The sequence below is a fragment of the Panthera leo genome, chromosome F3 (genome assembly GCF_018350215.1).
Source record: "Panthera leo isolate Ple1 chromosome F3, P.leo_Ple1_pat1.1, whole genome shotgun sequence".
Taxonomy (NCBI): Eukaryota; Metazoa; Chordata; class Mammalia; order Carnivora; family Felidae; genus Panthera; species Panthera leo.
In genome coordinates, this window is record NC_056696.1 from 52,040,576 (window position 1) to 52,059,823 (window position 19,248).

Sequence of the window (19,248 nt, forward strand, 5' to 3'; positions counted from 1 at the left end):
GCTCACCATTTAAAAGTATCTTGCTAGATTTTATTGATGGCTTTTAAATCTCTGCTGCCAAAGAAGATTTACTTCTTGGGAATTCTTGGCAAAAACTGATGCATTATGAAGGTAGACTCACAATTCAAAATCAAGTGAAAGAAATCATGTGTCTCAAAAGCCTATTATTTATCTCAATTCCATATGTAACTTTCTAAATAAGGGTTCCTAGAACTTTTTGGAAGCTTGCAAATTACTGAAGTATAAAACTTATTACAAAAGTTGGAATGAAAATTCTAGTTTATTTATTTTTAAAATTTCTTTTAATGTTTATTTACCTTTGAGAGAGAGAGAAAGACAGAGTGGAGCCAGTGAGGGGCAGAGAGCAAGAGGAAGACACAGAATCCAAAGCAGGCTCCAGGCTCTGAGCTGTCAGCACAAGAACCTGAGGTGGAGCTCAAACTCAAGAACCATGAGATCATGACCCGAGCCAAAGTCAGACACTTAACCACTGAGCCACCCAGGCACCCCTGAAAATTCTAGTTTAAAACCATTACAGCATTCGTGTATGTTGATTATCTTCTTACCTCATTAAATAAAACTACACCTCAAAGAGGCAGCAACATGGATGGAACTGGAGAGTGTGATGCTAAGTGAAATAAGCCATACAGAGAAAGACAGATACCATATGGTTTCACTCTTATGTGGATCCTGAGAAACTTAACAGAAACCCATGGGGGAGGGGAAGGAAAAAAAAAAAGAAAAGAGGTTAGAGTGGGAGAGAGCCAAAGCATAAGAGACTGTTAAAAACTGAGAACAAACTGAGGGTTGATGGGGGGTGGGAGGGAGGGCAGGGTGGGTGATGGGTATTGAGGAGGGCACCTTTTGGGATGAGCACTGGGTGTTGTATGGAAACCAATTTGACAGTAAATTTCATATATTAAAAAATAAAAAAAAAAAGAGGCAAGTTGTAAAAAATAAAAATAAAAAATCACAACAGACATTACTGAGCTTATTTTGCCAACATTAAAATAGTTATGAGAAGCGTATCCAACAAGTACAAATGCATTTTTCTCTCATCTTTGTCAGCTGATGTTTTGAGAAGAAACACATTTTCTTCAACAATTATTTCCTTGATGTGGTAGTCACGCTCCAAGTGCTTTGGTGTTTTGTTTTTTCATTTGATTCCATTCCCCACAGAGTTCCCCTTCATTTTTGCCCTGCCTTTGGTCACTCTGACCACTCAAATCATCTTGTCAAAATATGGCTACCATCTTTGAAACAAACAAACAATGTACAGCAGAGATTTCAAAGGCTATATTCTTGCCTACTAACAGTGTTCTTTTGGAAATGTAATTTTTAATTTTTCCTCACTGAAATTAGAGTAATGAACATACTGGTAAAATTATCACTAATGGGGCACCAGGGTCACTCAGTTGGTTAAGTGTCGGACTCTTGATTTTGGCTCAGGTCATAATCTCATGGTTCATGAGACCAGTATGTCTCAGGCTCTGCTCTGGCAGTACAGAGCCTGCTTGCAATTCTCTCTCCCTCGCCCTCTGCCCCTACCCTAATCTCTCTCATGAACACTCATCTCTTTCTCTCAAAATAAATAAATTTTATAAGAAATTATCATTACTATCTTTTACTTTTAACTGGTGTGTTCAGATAATTTATATTTTGCATAATTTTGATGTTTGAGATTAAATCTATGATTTGGACATCTGTTTTTTGTCTAATCTTGGGGTTTTTTTTTGTTTTTTTTTTACTTCTTTGGAGTAACTTTTTGTGATTTTGTCTTTTTTTGCCTCTCGCCTATTACTTTATGTTATTTTAGTGGTTATATAAGGGTTACATTATAGTACTGTATTTTTATCATATTCTATTTTCAAGTAATATATACTATGTCCCATAAAATTATAAGAATCTCCCAGCAACATACTACCACGTGTCCTTTCCTGGCCTTGATGTTCACATTATGACATTTTACTTCTATATGTATTATAAATCCCACAGTGTGCTGTTTTATTGTTTGGTTTAATCAGTTCATTATATTGTATAGAAATTTATGATTTAAAATGTATTTTATATTTCCCCACATTATTCTTTTCAGTGGTTTTCATTCTTGTTGGTATGATTTTCCTTCTGTTTGACGGTTTTCAGTTAATATTTTTTCCGTATAGTCAGCAGGTTTTTATTTCTCTCAGTTTGTTATGTCTTAAAAAAAGTCCTTATTTTTCCTTCATTTTTGAAAGATATTTTTACAGGAGTAGATCTCTTAAGTTGTCAGGTTTGTTTGTTTATCCTTTCAGTACTTTAAGAAGTTTCTCCTCTGTGTTCTGACTTACACTGTTTCAAAGAGAAGTTTCAATAAGAATAAGATTTATCTTTGTTAATGTGTCTGTGTGTTCTTTGGTCCCATGCTGCTGTCCTCTGAGCCTGACGACCACATTTTCCTATATTTTTTTTTGGCCAAAAACTTTTCTCCCAAGGTAGGGAACACAAAATACTTATCTTGAGCAGGGCTTGAGAGCCTTGGGATCACAGTCCCTCTATATAATGACTTGGTCTGCAGTCAAGGGCAGAGGTGGAAGCATAGATCTCTGAAGGTTGGACACTTTCTGCCCTTCTTCATCATCTGAACCCTCATCCTTATCTTGCACTTGGGCGTCCTGATCTAGCTGGGATGGACACTACTCTACCTTGTAGTGTTTCTTAACCTTCTCATCAGACCCCGCCTCTATCTTGACCACCCCACCCTCCCCAAACTTTTCCCAGTGCTCCTGAATGAGTTTTTTGGGCCCCCAGATTCTCCAAGGTGGCGAAGGGAGAAAAGTTCAAGTCCATTGTTTCTGCCACTTCCACCACTGACTGATCTGATGATTTGCAAATGTACATTCGCTCCTTCTCCTCTTCTTTTTCTCATCTTGGAACTTGGCTTGCTCCATTCAGTAACATACCTGGTCCAAATCTTCTCTTTTTTGAGATTATTTTATTTTATTTTATTTTAGGGAGAGAGAGAGAGAGAGAGAGAGAGAGAGAGAGAGAGAGAGAGAGTGTGTGTGAGCAGGGAAGAGGGGCAGGGGAAGAAAGGCAGAGGGAGACACACAGAAAGAGAAGATCCCAAGGCCTTAGGATCATGACCGGAGCTGAAATCAAGAGTTGGATACTCAATCGAGTCACCAAGGTACCCTTCTTTTTTGAGCTTTGCAAATAAGCCTTTGGGTGGAATTACGACCTTGGTATAATGTTCCACCAGCATGGTGAAGTAGTGTCAAACTGGTAGCTGTGCTATTCTTTCTGTATCAGCTGCGTCAGAAACAAGTGCCCATTCCTTGCCACAGGCTGAGCTATCAGCTTCATCACATCCAGGTTGAAGGCTGAGATGCAGGCTGATTATGAGATGGAGGGGCATGCTATGATGAAGTCAAACTAGAGGGAAGGCTCTTTGGGCATGATGGTCTCCTGAATTACCTAGTGTTGAGCATTCTAGGGCAGCTGCTGTTGGGTGGCTTGCTTCTAATGCTGCCTAATAACCTTGAGGATGGAAGCTGAGGGCTCCTGAGCCTTCCCCTCCTTGCATTCACTGACCTAGTGATGGTGGTAGGCATTCTAAGGGTCACTGGGGTTTAGGAAGTTGTACTGAGGGCTATCTAATTCTGTTATATTCTAAGCTTCAAATTCAGGTCTGTTTCTGGCCACAAATTTGTCAGTGCTATCAATGATATCCCTGATCTTTATAGAAGAGGGTAACTAATCCCTACCACCGGTTTGGAAGGGTAAGAATTCTCTTTTGAAGATGATTCTTCTGTGTGTACTCTGGGCATGGTGGCTGTTGGTAGTGATGAGGACACTCCTCTGCCTGGGTCTGGCCTTCATGACTACAACAGTCAGCACTGCCTAGGGGTTCATGAGTGCTGTTGCCTTCTTCAAGACAGGCTCCCTGCACCATTGGAGGATGGCTAGTATATGTTAAGTGTGTGTATGTGTGTGTGTGACTCCCTTTAAGAGTTTCTCTGTGCCATTGGTTTTAGGCTATTTGATTACATTGTGACTTTATGTTTCTTATTTTTTGTTTTTAGCTTATTTGTAAGTTTATCATTTCATAAAATTTTTATTTTTTAAGACATATTTATTTAAATATCATGTTTACCCCCATTTCTTTCTTCTTCTTAAGAAACTCCAATTTGATTTGGCCTACATGAGATTGCTTTATTTTGTGGCTCAACTCACTGATGCTATGTTTATTTATTTTTCTTCCTATTTCATTTTAGTTTCTATTTCCATGTTTTAAAATTATTTTTCTCCTATGAGCACTGGGTGTTGTATGGAAACCAATTTGATAATAAATTTCATATATTGAAAAAAATAAATAAAAAAAATAAAATAATAAAATTATTTTTCTCCTATAATGTATAATCTGTTGTTAATCCCATGTAGTACATTTTTAAGACTTCAGTATATATCTCTTAAAAATGAGATTTCTTACATAAATTAAAATAATATAATTTGAAAAAAAATTGACAATAGCTTGATGAAATTTTCTAGTATCCAGTCCACACTAAAATTTCACCAGTTCTTTTCAGAACGTCTCCTAAAGTCATCTTTCTTTTGACAAGAATGTAAGTAGGGTTTACATATTACAATTGGTTTGTGTGTGTGTGTGTGTGTGTGTGTGTGTGTTTTAATTTTAGATATTGTAGCTTTTTTAGGGGATATTTATTTACTTATAATTAAATTTTCATTTTAATTCCAGTATAAACATACAATGTTCTATTACTTTCAGGTATATAATATAGTGATTTAATAATTCTATAGATAATTACTCAGTGCTCATCATAAGTGTACTCGTAATTCCCTTCACCTATTTCACCCATCCCCCCACTAACCTCCCTTCTGATATGCTAGATATTGTAGTTTTTATGTACAGAGTTTTCATATGGGACTTCTTTACTACTCACGTTCCTTCTAACATTCTCAATATTTCCTATATCTTCTTGATATGAAATGCATACTTTAATAATAATTGAAATATACTTTTAATAATCATTGTAATATTCTTGCTTACTAATCCTATCATCTAGGTCATTTCTAGGCCAGATTTGACTGGTTTGCTTTTCTCCCCATATGGGTCATATCTTTACAGTTCTTGTATATAGATAATAATTACTCCTAAACTCCTATTCCAGAAAAAGGCCACAGGTGCAACACAATTTCAAACACCAGAGGCATAATGACACTTAAAATATTCCAAAATCTTTTTTATGCGGCATGTATAATATTGAAATTTAATGGTTATAATCTTTGAACATAAAATTATAACCTAAACTAACTTAAATAGCCATATATCCTAGATATATATTCGTTAACAGAGTAAAAGCATATAAAATTATGCATCTTCACCAAGTGTCATTAATTCTAGAAACTTAAAGATGATTCAATATTAGGAAGTTAATGAATATGACTACCATAGTGATAAGGCTGAGAGAGAAAATCACATGATTAACCTCATTAATGTTGTGAATAACTCAAAGTTAAACACGCTTTTGTGTTCTTACTTACACGGTTTCCCCCCACTCACTCTCTTTCAAAAACAAATACATAAACTTTAAAAAAGTCAGTTTTAGGGATTTAATTACATGAAATGCTCTACCTTTATTTAGGAAAATAGATTTAATTTAGTTAAAACAGTAAAGAATACTGTTTAATTCTTGATATATTTGTATTTAAAACTTACTTAGCATGATGTGGTATTCTCATCTTTGTTTCTACTTTTCCAAGGTAAGAAAAGTCATATCAGTATTATGAAGGAAACAAATATCTGCTCTATGGTTTGTCATACAAATTTGAATTTTAAACAACAGTAAACAGGAGCACCTGGGTGGCTCAGTCAGTTAAGCATCCGACTTCGGCTCAGGTCATGATCACACAGTTTGTGAGTTCAAGCCCCACATTAGGCTCTGTGCTGACATCTCAGAGCCTGGAGCCTGCTTTGGATTCGATGTGTCCCTCGCTCTCTGCCCCTCCCCGACTTGTGCTCTCTCTCTCAAAAATAAATAAGCATTAAAAAAAAAATAAACAACAGTAAACAGACTTGATTGTTAATGCATGTCATTTAAAAAAATTTACTACTGCCTATCAAGCAAAACATGAAATAAAAATATAAAGAAAAATTGGGTATCAATCCATCAATTATATGAAATACTAATTATTTTAGATCTTTTTCATTAAGAAGCAAATATTATGGAAAAATTGAAGCCCCAATATTCCATTTGCCAACATATTTCCTGGAGTGCCTGGGTGGCTCAGTCAGTTAGGTGTCCAACTCTTGGTTTCAGCTTAGGTCATAAGCTGGTTTCCTGAGTTCAAGTCCCACATTGGGTTCTGTGCTGGCAGTGCAGAACCTGCTTGGGATTCTGCCTTCTTCTCTCTCTCAGCCCCTTCCCAACTCACGCTGTCTCTCTCTCTCTCACTCAAAATAAATAACTAAGCTTAAAACATAAAAAAATAAATAACATTTCCTTTTATTTTTTTTAATTTTAATTTTATTACTTATTTTAAATTTTTAATTTTTGTTTTAGAGAGTGTGTGTTTGAGTAGTAGAGAGGGGCATAGAGGGAGAGGGAGGGAGCGAATTCTAAGTAGGCTTCATGCTTAGCACAGAGATGAATGAGAGGCTCAATCCCACCATCATGGGATCGTGACCTGAGCTGAAACCAAGAGTCCAACGTTCAACCAACTGAGCCAGCCAGGAGCCCCTCAACATATTTCCTAAAACTTTTCCAAGAGGAAAGAATTCTAAATTTGGGGTTTATGATCCTTATTTATTTAATACTTTAACTACATTTGAATGTCCTCTTAAACCACATTTAATATTGCTTCACACATTTTTGAAATATATGTTAATTGAGAAAACCACTGCCTGTGTGATGCACATGATGATGCAGGGTTTACTGGATATGTACAAAAATGAGAAAACAAGTATTTTTTCCTCAACTATCATGTTTTTATGTTTACATTTTTTTAATGTTTTTATTTATTTGAGAGAAAGGGGGGGGCAGAGGAAGAGGAGAGAGAGAATTCTGAGCAGGCTCTGTTCTGTCAACACAAAGCCTTATGAGAGTTCAGACCCATAAACCATGAGATCGTGACCTGAATCAAAATCGAGGTGGACATTAAAGCAACTGAGCCACCTAGGCACTCCAGGTGCCTATTATGTTTATATTTTTAACTTTCATATATCTTTACTAAAATCATCCCTATTTTGTTTAATGTAGCATATAATTTATTAAACTCTTCATTTCCATTACTAATTGATATATTTGTATTATCTTATTCTATTCATTATATAAACCACAGCAATATCCAAAAAATTAGAAATGAAAGTTTTACCCTTTTTGCAAGGTTGCTAGACTTGTCATAAAGTGTGTTAAGTATATAAAACCTTCCTTTGTTGGCGTCACTCATGCACCCATTTTCAAAAGTTAAAAAAAGTCCCACATTCCATCTAATTGAATACTATAGAACACATAATGCCACTGACATAGAAAATAAATTCTTATATAAGTAGTAGCCAAGAGCAATGAAAGAGATAACACACATAAATCAGTATTTTATATTTTTCCTCATATTCTCTATCTGTGCTTCTATGAACTACAGTATTAATCATAGGGCTTATTAGTGTTAAGTCCTAGTTATTTTTAATTTTTTGAATGAACATGTGTGATTATTACAGTAAATGCAGCCAAATTAACATTAAAATCATCTATTTGAAGAATAAAACCCTGCAATTCCAATCATTTCTCTATGAATGTAGTTTCACTCTATTATGGACAAAAAAATACAGTTTGTGCTTGGGTTGTATTGCCTTGGGGCAATTACAGTTACATAGTTTTGATCAGTGGACCAATACAAAAATAATGCAATTCATATGTTTTAGATTTCTCTGATATATTGAGTATTCACACAAATGCGAACAGATGATCAAATAACATGATTAAATATGTAAACATATCTATGTATTCTGAACAGGTTTCAAACAGGAATAGCTTTATATATAGAAGTTTCCTTAATAATTTCCTGATCCTTTTTCATCTACCCAACATTCACTCATGCTTTAATCTCCACTACCATAGTATATCATGAGAGTAATGGTAAAGGTTTCCTAGTGCCAGACATCTAGTCAGAGTCTCCAAAAACAGGTGTTTGGAAATGTGCCAGTTTGTAATGGAGTTAATAATATAAAACAATAAAGTGGGGTTCTCACAAAGCTTAATGACTTCAATTAAAAGGAGGAACTCTTTCTTATAGGTACTGAGCATATGACCTTTGCATTTTTATTATGCTGTTTTTCTTTCAGTGTAGTAAATATTAATGGTAATAGGTATTTACAATATGCTTTTACTTGAGAAATTTGGAAGAGAATTATTGTATTTTTATTTTACAATGTAGTGTTTTGGGTAAAAGATGAAATGTAATAAAACAGTAACAAAAAAATAATGTTGTTTTAACTGGTAATAAACAGCCTGCATCACTGAATCATTACAAGGAGAATTAGTCATAGTATCTTCATGTTTCACAGTGCACTTTACCTGAGTGTGAAATATCCACTGTCACAGTAAACCACTGGGAATTATATTTTTACTATTTTGCAACCCAATATATGTTTTCTTTTTTCTTCTTCTTTTTTTTAATGCAGGCATAATTGGCATATAACTTTATATTAGTTTTAGGTGTACAACATAATGATTCAATATTTATATATATTGTGAAATATAGCCACAATAGCCTAGTTAACCACAATAGCCTAGTTAACATCTGTCATACTTGTACATTTTTTTCTTGTGATGATAAATTTTAAGATCTACTTTCTTAATAAATGCTATATATTTTTTCATTTTATATTTTATGGTGCTTCCTGGGCCAACTATTTTTCAAATGAAAGATATTTTAAAAATAACTCAGGGGAAGCATGTTTTCAAATCAGAGGGGGCACAGTTCTTTTTTTGTGAAAATATGTTTTGTAATATATTCAAAATTTTCCATCAACACACTTAGATTTTCCTTTTATTTCTTTCCACACTGTTTCTCAATATATAGCTGTTGGATCTACCTATTCAGAAACGAAAAGTGACCAAAGGAACCAACTAAGGATTTATGAGTAGATTTACCAAAATATGGATAAAAGAGGATTTTATAAAAAAGCATATGTAAAATAAACCACAGAAAATAACGAATCTAGGAATACACATAGAATTTAAGATATATTTCTTTAAGACCTCAAAGCAATTATACTTTGATATTAAAAAATATACATCTAATAAAATAAATAATAAATTAACAGGAGGAAATAAAATGTGAGTTAACTATTAACAAAATAATATAAGAAAAAGATACTCATAAACTATATTACATGCACTAAAATGCACAAACATCTGAATAGAGAAATAGTATAAGCGAAAGGCATCTAAATAACATGTGAAAATAAATGGAAATAGCAGACACAAATAGCAATAGAAAAGCACTGGTGAAAATGGATGAAGAACAAATAGGATGCCATATAGGTATGTAAAGGAGAAGAAAACAGAACAAGTAAAGTTCTTCATATGAAAATAAATATTTATGTATAAAAAGGAAATCTGAACATCTATATTGAAAGGTAACTTAAAAGGCACCTGAGTGGCTCAGTTGGTTAAATGTCTGACTTTGGCCCAAGTCATCATCTCGTGATCAATGGGTTCCAGCCCCACATGGGGCTCTGTGCTGGCAGCTCCAAGCTTGGAGCCTGCTTCAGATTCTGTGTCTCCCTCTCTCTCTGCCCCTTGCCCGTTCATGCTCTGTCTCTGTCTCAAAAATAAATGACGTTTAAGAAAAAAAGAAAGGTAACGTAATACCATATGGAAAAATGATGTAAATTGATAAACAAAAAAGCCATATCCTAATAAAAATACCAAACTTCAAGATCCAATTGTTAGGATGTCCTTAGAACCACAGTAGAGGGGACGACCATCTTGCCAGCACAACCCAAGGAAAAGCCCCCAGTAGCTGCCAGAATGAATTGGAGGTCAACCAATCACCCAGCGACAGCATGACCAGCCAGACGGGAAAAAGGCCCACCCGGACCTAAACCCGGAACCGATGCAGCTTAAAAACCCCACCCCACCACACCTGGATGCGACTTCCCTGACTCCTCTCTCTCTCTCCCTGAGTCATGGAACCTTGCCCGAGACCTTAGTTCCCAAATAAAGCCTTTGACTGCTAAAATTTTTTAGCCTCTGACTCCTATCTTTACCCTGCCTTACGACTGACCCTAACACTAAACATAATGGGTAATTAAGGGAAAAGAGAAATCACATATTACAATACCCTGAAGAAAACAGTAACCCAAGAAATTCGAACTTATTTTTTCTTTAAAATATAAACACAGATGAACAACAGAGAATTTTTGTGGCTGTGAAGTCATTCTGTAGGGTATCATAATGATGGATATATGTCACTATACATTTATCCAAATCCACGGAATGTACATCAAAAGTGAACACTAATGTAAACTATGGACTTAGGTGATTGTGATGTGTCAATGTAGGTTTATCAATTTTGACAAATGTAACATCTACCAGTGTTGATAGATGAGGGTGGCTATGAATGTGACAGTGGGCAGCAGTTTATGGGAGAACTCAGTCTTCCTCTCAATTTGCTGTGAACCTGAAACTGTTTTTTAAAAATAACCTCAGAAACAAATTAAAAAAAAAAAAATACTGGCCAACACAGCCTGAATATTTTCTTAAGTTTAAGTAAACTTGAGGCAGATCTCTTCCTGCCTCTAGGCACATGACCTCCCTCCTATTCTGGCCTTCACAGAATCCAAATACCTTAACCAAAGAGGTCCCTCCACTCTCCTTTCTTGGAGCATTTGCTTTTAAATCACTTCTAATTGCAAATTCTTCCCCTGCCTCTTTGAGATGTAAATCTTTTTCAAATGTCTCTGAGTAGCTTTATAACCCAGGACTGACTTTCTCCCTTTGAAATGTCATCATCAAGGATAGTAGCTAGCTACCCCATCTCTTAGTTTATGTGGGGAATTGGAGCCTAGCCTTAGTGAGCATCTTATTCAGAGTCCTAAAGCTACCTCCTGTCATGAAGAGAGGAGAAAGTTTACATTTCCTATGGATAAGTCCAAAGAGCAAACACAGATGGCCTAGGATTCCCCCAACTCTGCTCTTAAAACTCCCTTGGCCCCTCTTTTTAAAAACAGTTAGACTGTTATGTTCTCTCTTCGCTGTTGCAAGAGCCTCCAATAAAATCTCCGTTACCATTTACTGTATCTGGTGCAATTTTTGCTTTAACAATACTTAGTGTCATTTTTATTTTATGAAATGACAGTTTCAAGAACTGCAGGGTGCAAAATACAAATGAATATTATTGATTAGAAATAAACTGTATTAGAATAGTCATCTCTCATTTTCTTCAAAATACCCTTAAATATGGATCCATACAAGTTTTAATTCTAAAACTAGATATAATAGCTTAAAAAGGTTGGACTAACAAAAATTCGTTACTTCACTGTGACTGAAGGATAGCAATTGTGTTCATTTTAATACTTCTGATTTAATGTGCAATCATCAGAATTTGCCCTGCATGTAAAGGAAATTTCTCAGACTAAAAATCAATAATAGCAGTTTTGAAAATCATTTTCTATTGATGAGATTCCGCTTCTAGAATAAGACTTAGCCCACAATTTGAAACTTTATCGTAACATGAAAACAGTTCACAATTACTGTAATTTTGAATTTAACTCACATTCAAATTGAAATGGGTGGAAAAATAAAACCCTGTATGAAACTGTTTTCACTGTATGTGTTTTGAAGCATCTTTTAAAATGTAAAATCAACATTGCTATTCTAGTCACAGCAAAGTACTTTCCCAAATGTCATATTAAACTCATTACTGGGAGAATGACAAGGCTTTCTAATGTGATTGTCATTTTCTCATAATAAAGGCAAAAACTGCCAGTGCTTCTGAACTTAAAATAAGATGTGATTGGAGCTGGATGAATTAGCTCTGATGAATATGTATATCAAATGGTAGTATTTAAAAAAATATATATATATGCTTTGTTTCCATTAAAACCTGTATTTAGCCGACTAAATTTTTACTTAGAATATCCTCATTATCAACTTTCTTGACATCAAAGTTGCTTCAGAGTTACATTTTTAAGAAACAGTTGACACAATATTTGTTACACATTGAACATATTTTGGCTGCTTTTTTTCAAGTCTTTGTTATTTACTTTTATCATATTCATACTCTTCACCACTCTGCTTCGCAGTTCCTTGGCTTGCTTTTAGAACACTATAATGTATTTTTCTCTTTGCTTTAATATTATGGTTGTTAGGAAAAGAACATTGACAGATATTCCATGAAACATTTTAGCTATATAAAACATAATTCTAATTTTTTAAATTCATTTGTTTGTTGAGAGAGAGAAAGGGTGAGAGAGAGAGAGAGAGAGAGAGAGAGAGAGAGAGAGAACGCAAGCGCACGTGCTCATGAGTGGGAGAGGGGCAGTTCCATCACATCAATACAGAGCCTGGTGAGCTCCGTCTCACCAACCCTGAGATCATGCCCTGAACCAAAATAAAGAATCTGACCCTTACCCAACTGAGCCACCCAGGTGGCCCAGAATTTCAACTGTTTAAAGTCAATTATAATAGACCCTTTATAATAGACATTTGCTATTATCTCTCGGCTAAATCCACAACTATTATGCTTATAATAGAATTACAATTTTCTTAACAGATTATATTATTGACTTGTGTGAATAATTTTAGGCAAATGATACAAACAATTTTGACTAGGGAGAACGTTTTTTAAAAATAGGATAATTTTAGTCTAGAAGATTAGGTTTTGAAAGATACATCTTTGCATGTAATTTTAATTTCTCTTCAACAATTATTGAATGAATCTAACATTTTTTCTTCTTTATATCTCATTCTTTTTTGAAATTACTCTATTTTTTTCCCTTTTTTCCTACACTTCACTGAAAATGACCTTGCTTAATAAGTGGTTAAATTGAAATGGAATTTTTCATTTTCCATTTTTTATCTTCTTTAGAACATTCCAAATATTTGACCAACCATCCTTGAAATGCTCTTTGAAGTCAATTCCTCACAGTATAGAACACAGTATTTTTTTAACGTTTATTTGTTTTAAAAGAGAGAGAGAGAGAGAGAGAGAATCCCAAGCAGGCTCTATGTTGTCAGTGCAGAGCCAGACGTAGGGCTCAATCTGATGAACTGTGAGATCATGACCTCAGCCAAAATCAAGAGCCAGATGCTTAACCAACTGAGCCATCCAGGTGCCCCAGCACACATTTATTTCTGATACTTTACTAATTGAAGCTAAACTATATCCTTTGCCGAGCCAAAAATCTTCTACTAGAAATGAATGTCAAAGTTCCTTAGGGTGTGGTGTTAGGGCACTTTCTACTCTTACTCTTCACTGTCTCCCTTGTCCACTTGTTCCCAAGCATATTCAACATCAGAATCACCTAGGACAAATTGAAAACCTGTACATTTTTGAGACACCTCCTCATAAATTTACTACTAAAATAACAAACAATGTAGACTGTTTCCATAGCTCTTGGAGTGGATGTTGAAGATGGGAGTCCCACCAAAGCAATAGAATATCTAGGTTCTAGCTTTTAAACTTGCAGGAATGAATGAGGAAAGAAATCACGCACAGAATTTTACCTGACCCGTGATCAAGACAAATTTGAACTTCAAACTTCTACCAAGTCTTGGTGTCATAATGTTAACTATTAAGAATTTACAGTTTTCTTCACTGAAAAGATACTCTACTGAATCTGGTTATTGTACACACACACATGTATTGTGCTAGAGAAAGAACTGCAATAGTGTCATTATGCTGAGTTGTATCTATTCTGCATGAAAGGTCATGTTTATATTTGTTGCGTTTAGAAAAACATATCATCCTTAATAAGGATTGCTTATATATTTTTCTGAGGTTTGTACTATTTATATTTGCAGATGTTTCTGTCTCTGTATGAGTGCATTGTGATAAGAATCACACACATTTGTGATCAAGTGATTAGAAGGTTTTTGTTCTTTTTTTCATCTCACCTTGGACCAGGGTCTGGTGTGTAATGAACAAGTAAAACATCTGTGTTAGAAAAATCACCTTGAAGAAGATATTCATATTATTGTTAACCATGGAGGGCATTAATGGAAGAGAAATCTGCTTTGATTTAGAGAATGCAAACTCAATTCAACAAATATAAAATATTCCTGTGGTCAGAACATTCTCATTATCACACTACCAGCTACTTGGTATGGGCTCCTTAGTCACTTGATCTATGTGAGCTAAATATCATTTTCTGGTCTCTGTCATCTCATCATCTTAACAAGCAGGGGGAAAGCTTCATCTTTAATATCTTTTCCCAGCATTCCTATTTTTCAGATAATGACACTTGAACCATTTTTCAATTATTGTGGCCATTACTACATCAGTAAATTTCTCAACAATTTAATGAAGGCTATTATGGGACCTCCAGGGATGACATGATTAGGTGGTGGATGGGCAGGCCACTTATAATGACTCTACACCACCATTACTATTTCCTTGATATTTGGATTTTTGATCTATGATATTACAAGGAATTTCTAATTACTCACTTTTAAAATAATGTCCATCATCGGGTCCCAGTGGCTGAAGCTAGCACATTGGGCTAAAACTAATTGGTGTGCACATTCACATTAATAGATTCAGTCTGGTAGAAAATGATGCTGTTTCTTCTTTTTTTGACAATCATACAAATGAGTTTATGCATACGCTTCGGTAAGTCCAGCTTCTGTTTTTGATCAGAGATATTTACAATTAGAAACAAGGACACAAGGGTCAAAGAGAAAGTAAAAGCATAGATGCTACAGAAGTGTCCCATGCTTGAGGAGACAAATTGACAATGAAGCTCTACCAAGACAGTACAGACATGAGGGATCAAATTTAAGGCGAAAAGGGAACTGTAGGGAACTAAGCCTCACAATGTGAGACATTTCTCCCAATGAATTTACTAATCCCTAAGCTTTACAAACAAGAAATCTTGAACCCAAGCAGAACATAGTGGCTAGGGAGCTAGTCACTCTGAAGAGCTTTTTATAGTCTCATTGACCGAGGAAACAAACATGAGACTTTAAAAAATATCCACGGAGGTGTGTTCTTGGCAAATATCCTTGATTTCCATTAAAACCCCAGAAAGGCTATACATTAAGATTAAAATTAAGTAGTTCAATCCTCTTCAAAACTAAATTCTCACATGAATCAATTCAATTACTGTTTAGATATAAGAAATCTGATCCTATTATAATTACCTGTGGAATATTGTTAATTCCCCTTTGCAGAAAGATACCATCAAGAACTTTCAAATTTTTTATATGCAATTCCAATCATTCTGTAAAAAGAAAATAAGCAGTGTGATAAATAGAACCAGATGACAAAATTCAAGATGTTGTCAAATAACTGATGTCAGGTAAACACAGAAAACCATTTCTTACAATTGCAATATACTTTAGGCTTTATTCTTTTCAAAGAAATTTCTTTCAGTTTTCTGATTTCATCCATACAATAGTCCTGTGAGGTAGATGGGGCAGACAACAGAATAGATCCAGAAGTGATCAATATATGGTAGTTATCATCTATGATCTCTCAAATATTTTGTTATTAATTTCTGAGCAGAATGTTCAATAAGGGGGAAAATTACTCCCTGAAATCTGGAGTCTACATTATTCAATACAAATTTTAGAAAGGAAAAAGAAAATCATAAGATTTAAGAAATAAACAGATTAATAGTATGCAAGACAGCAGCAGATAGTAATAATGACTAAGAAAAGGGGTCTGAAAGAGGTTTCTGGCTCAGTCAGCTGAGTGTCCGACTTTGGGTCATGATTCTCGTAGTCTGTGAGTTTGAGCCCCATGTCGGGCTCTGTGCTGGCAGCTTGGAGCCTGGAGCCTGCTTCGGGTTCTGTGTCTCCCTTTCTCTCTGCCCATCCCTCACTAGTACTCCCTCTCTCTCTCTCTCAAAAATAAATAAAAACATCTAAAAAATTTTAAAAGAAAAAAAGAGAAAGGGTCAGAAAAAATATCCAGACTGATCATAAAGAGACAAAACTTACATAGATAGTATGAAGAGATGAGTCATATGACAGACTGTTACACACACACAAAAAGAAGTTCAGCAACCCTCCATGTAATGAGTCCCCAAATGAGAGGAGACTATGACAGAGGTAATTATTTTGAGAAAAATGTGGATTAAATACATTGTGAAAGGATGGTGTACATACAGACTTGGTTCATATTAAGAACAGCATATTGAATAAATAAAAGAAAAATTAGGTGTATCAGAGGAAAAAAAAACCTTAAAACCCAGAGGAAAAATTATGAGCAAGAGTAGAAAAAATATATTATCATTAAAGGAGCAAAGATAAAACCACAGTCAAATTATCAATAGAAATATGGAAAGCCAGAAAACAATGGATAATATCTTTAAGTACTGAATGCTAGAATTCTATTTTAAAAAAATATTTCAAAAAATGAAATAATTTTCATACTATTAAATTTGAATTTCACATTAACCAGCCGTTGTAAAAATAACTGAAGAGAGACTTCAAGATAAAAAATGGCTCTGAACGGAAAATAGCAAATGAAGAAAGGAATAAAGAATATACAAAATGTTAAATATTGTATGAATCTAAATAAATACAATGTAAGACTGTATTTATTTGGCTTTTGAAGTTTTACATGCTGATTATATTAAGACATGAAAAAGGCAAATTTCATGCATCTATTTAAATTTTGAACCTTTAAAATACAATTATAATTCCTGTTTTAATAACCTCCCCTGCTAATTATAACATATGTCTCATTTCTCATTCAATTTTGATGACATCATTACTTTTATTAACATGTTTCATTTTTCCTGCTTCCTTGGATGCCTCCTCTTTTTTTTTTTTTTTAACCATTTTATTTAGGAATGGTTGACAAAAAAGATAGCTGCACATATTTAGTTTGCACAACCTGATGAGTCACCATAGCCACTGTGTATTCTCCACACCCCTGATGAAGATCAGTTGATGATATAAGTGTGGGTTTATTTCTGGGCTCTCCATTCTGTTCCATTGGTTTATCTGTTTGTTTTAATACCAGTACCATACTGTTTTGACTGTTGCTGCTTTGTAATGTATTTGGAAATAGGGAAGTGTGATAACCTCCCATTTTATTTTTCTTGCTCAAAATTACTTTGGCTATTCAGTATCTTTTTTTTCCCCCCATAGGTATTTTAGAATTGTTTTCTATTTTTGTAAAAAAAAAAAAAAGTCACTGGAATTTTGATAGGGATTACATAAAGCCTGTGGGTCACATCAAATAGTATCAACATTTTAACAATATTATTTCTTCCAATCCATGAACATAAGATGTTTTCCACTTATTTCTGTCTGCTTTAATTTATTTCTCCAGTGTTTTATATTTATCAAGGTGCAGATCTTTTGCCTCCTTGGCTAAGTTTATTCTTAAGTACTTTTTTTTTTTCATGCTATTGTAAATGGGATTGCTTTTCTTAATGTTATTTTCAGATAGTTCATTATGGGTGAATAGAAATGCACTAATTTTTATGTTGATTTTATACCCTGAAACTTTACTGAATTTTTTTATTAGTTCTAAAAGTTTGTGTGTGTGAAGTTATTAGGGTTTTCTACATATAAGAATCTGTCATCTGCAAACAGAAATTTTACTTCTTTTCCATTTTGGATGCCTTTTTTTTCCCTTGCCTAGTTGCTATGGCTAGAACTTCCAGTAATATGTTGAAAAGAAAAAGCAAAGTTGGGCATAAGAACAACCTAAGCCCAAAATTAGCAGAACGGAAATGATAAAGATTCGAACAGAAATTTATGATATACAGAATAGAAAAATTATGGGAAAATTTGAAAAAACTAATTTTTTGAAAAGATAAGCAAAATCTACAACCCCCTAACTATACCAAGAACAAAAAAAGAGAAGACTCAAATAGACAAAATAAAGACAGAGGAATGCCACAGGGGAAAAAAAGTCGTAACAAACTATTACAAAAAAAATTATATGCTAACAAATTGGATATCCTAGAAGAAATGAGCAATTTCTTAGGAACATAGAACCTGCCAAAACTGAATCAAGAAGAGGGGCACCTGGGTGGCTAAGCTGGTCATGATATCATGGTTTATGAGATTGAGCCTTGCATTGGGCTCTGCACTGACAGCCCAGAGCCTGCTTTGGATTGTCACTCTCTCCCCCCTCCCCGCCCTCTCTGCCCTTTCAGTTCTCATGCTCTTTCTCTTTCTCAAAATAAATATTTAAAAAATTAAAACAATAAAACTGGATCAAGAAGAAATAGAAAGCTTGAACAGACCAATAATAAAGAGACTGAATCACTAATCACAAACCTTTCACAAAGAAAGCCCGCAACAGGTGAATTTTACCATATTAAAAATAAATAAATAAGTCCTAGCAACACTTCTGAAACTATTCAAAAAAGAGAGCAAAGAACACTTCCAAACACATTTTAGGAGGCCACATCAGCTTGATACCAAATCCATTAAGCTACAAAAAGACATTGAGAATACCTAAATGCATATCATTAAATTAAAGAAGCCAACTGAAAAGGATACATACTCTATTAACCCAACTATACAACATTCTAGAAAAGGCAAAATTATGAGACAATAAGAAAATGTCAGTGATTTCCAGGGATTAGGGTGGGGAGAAGGGATGAAGAGGCAGAGAACAGAGTGTTTTAGGTTAGTGAAAATACTTGGTATGATAAAGAGTATTTTAGGGTGGTGAATATTTTTTGTATGATACTAAAATGATGAGAACATGTCATTATACATTTGTTCAAACCTAAAAAAATGCACAACACAAAGAGTGAACACTAATGTAAACTACTGTCTTTGATTATTGTGATTTATTAATGTAGATTCATCAGTCATAACAAATGTACTACTTGGTGGGGATTGTTGACAATAGGGGATATTATGCATGTGTGAAGGCATGGGTATATGGGAAATCTCTGTACCTTCCCATCAATTTTTTGTGAACCTAAAGCTGCCTTAAGAAAATAAAGTCTAAAAAAATAAAAAAAATAAAACAATACAAACAAAACAAATTAAGTATAGAAGAAAGTAACCTCAGCACATAAAAGGCATTTATGAAAAGCTCATATCT

The 19,248-nt window shown here is 34.4% G+C and overlaps 1 pseudogene; it reads right to left on the reverse strand.

Annotated features, from left to right (window-relative positions):
* Positions 1–2,489: 2,489 nt before the first annotated feature.
* LOC122211548 overlaps positions 2,490–19,248 on the reverse strand; it is a 95,606-nt pseudogene continuing 78,847 nt past the window's right edge.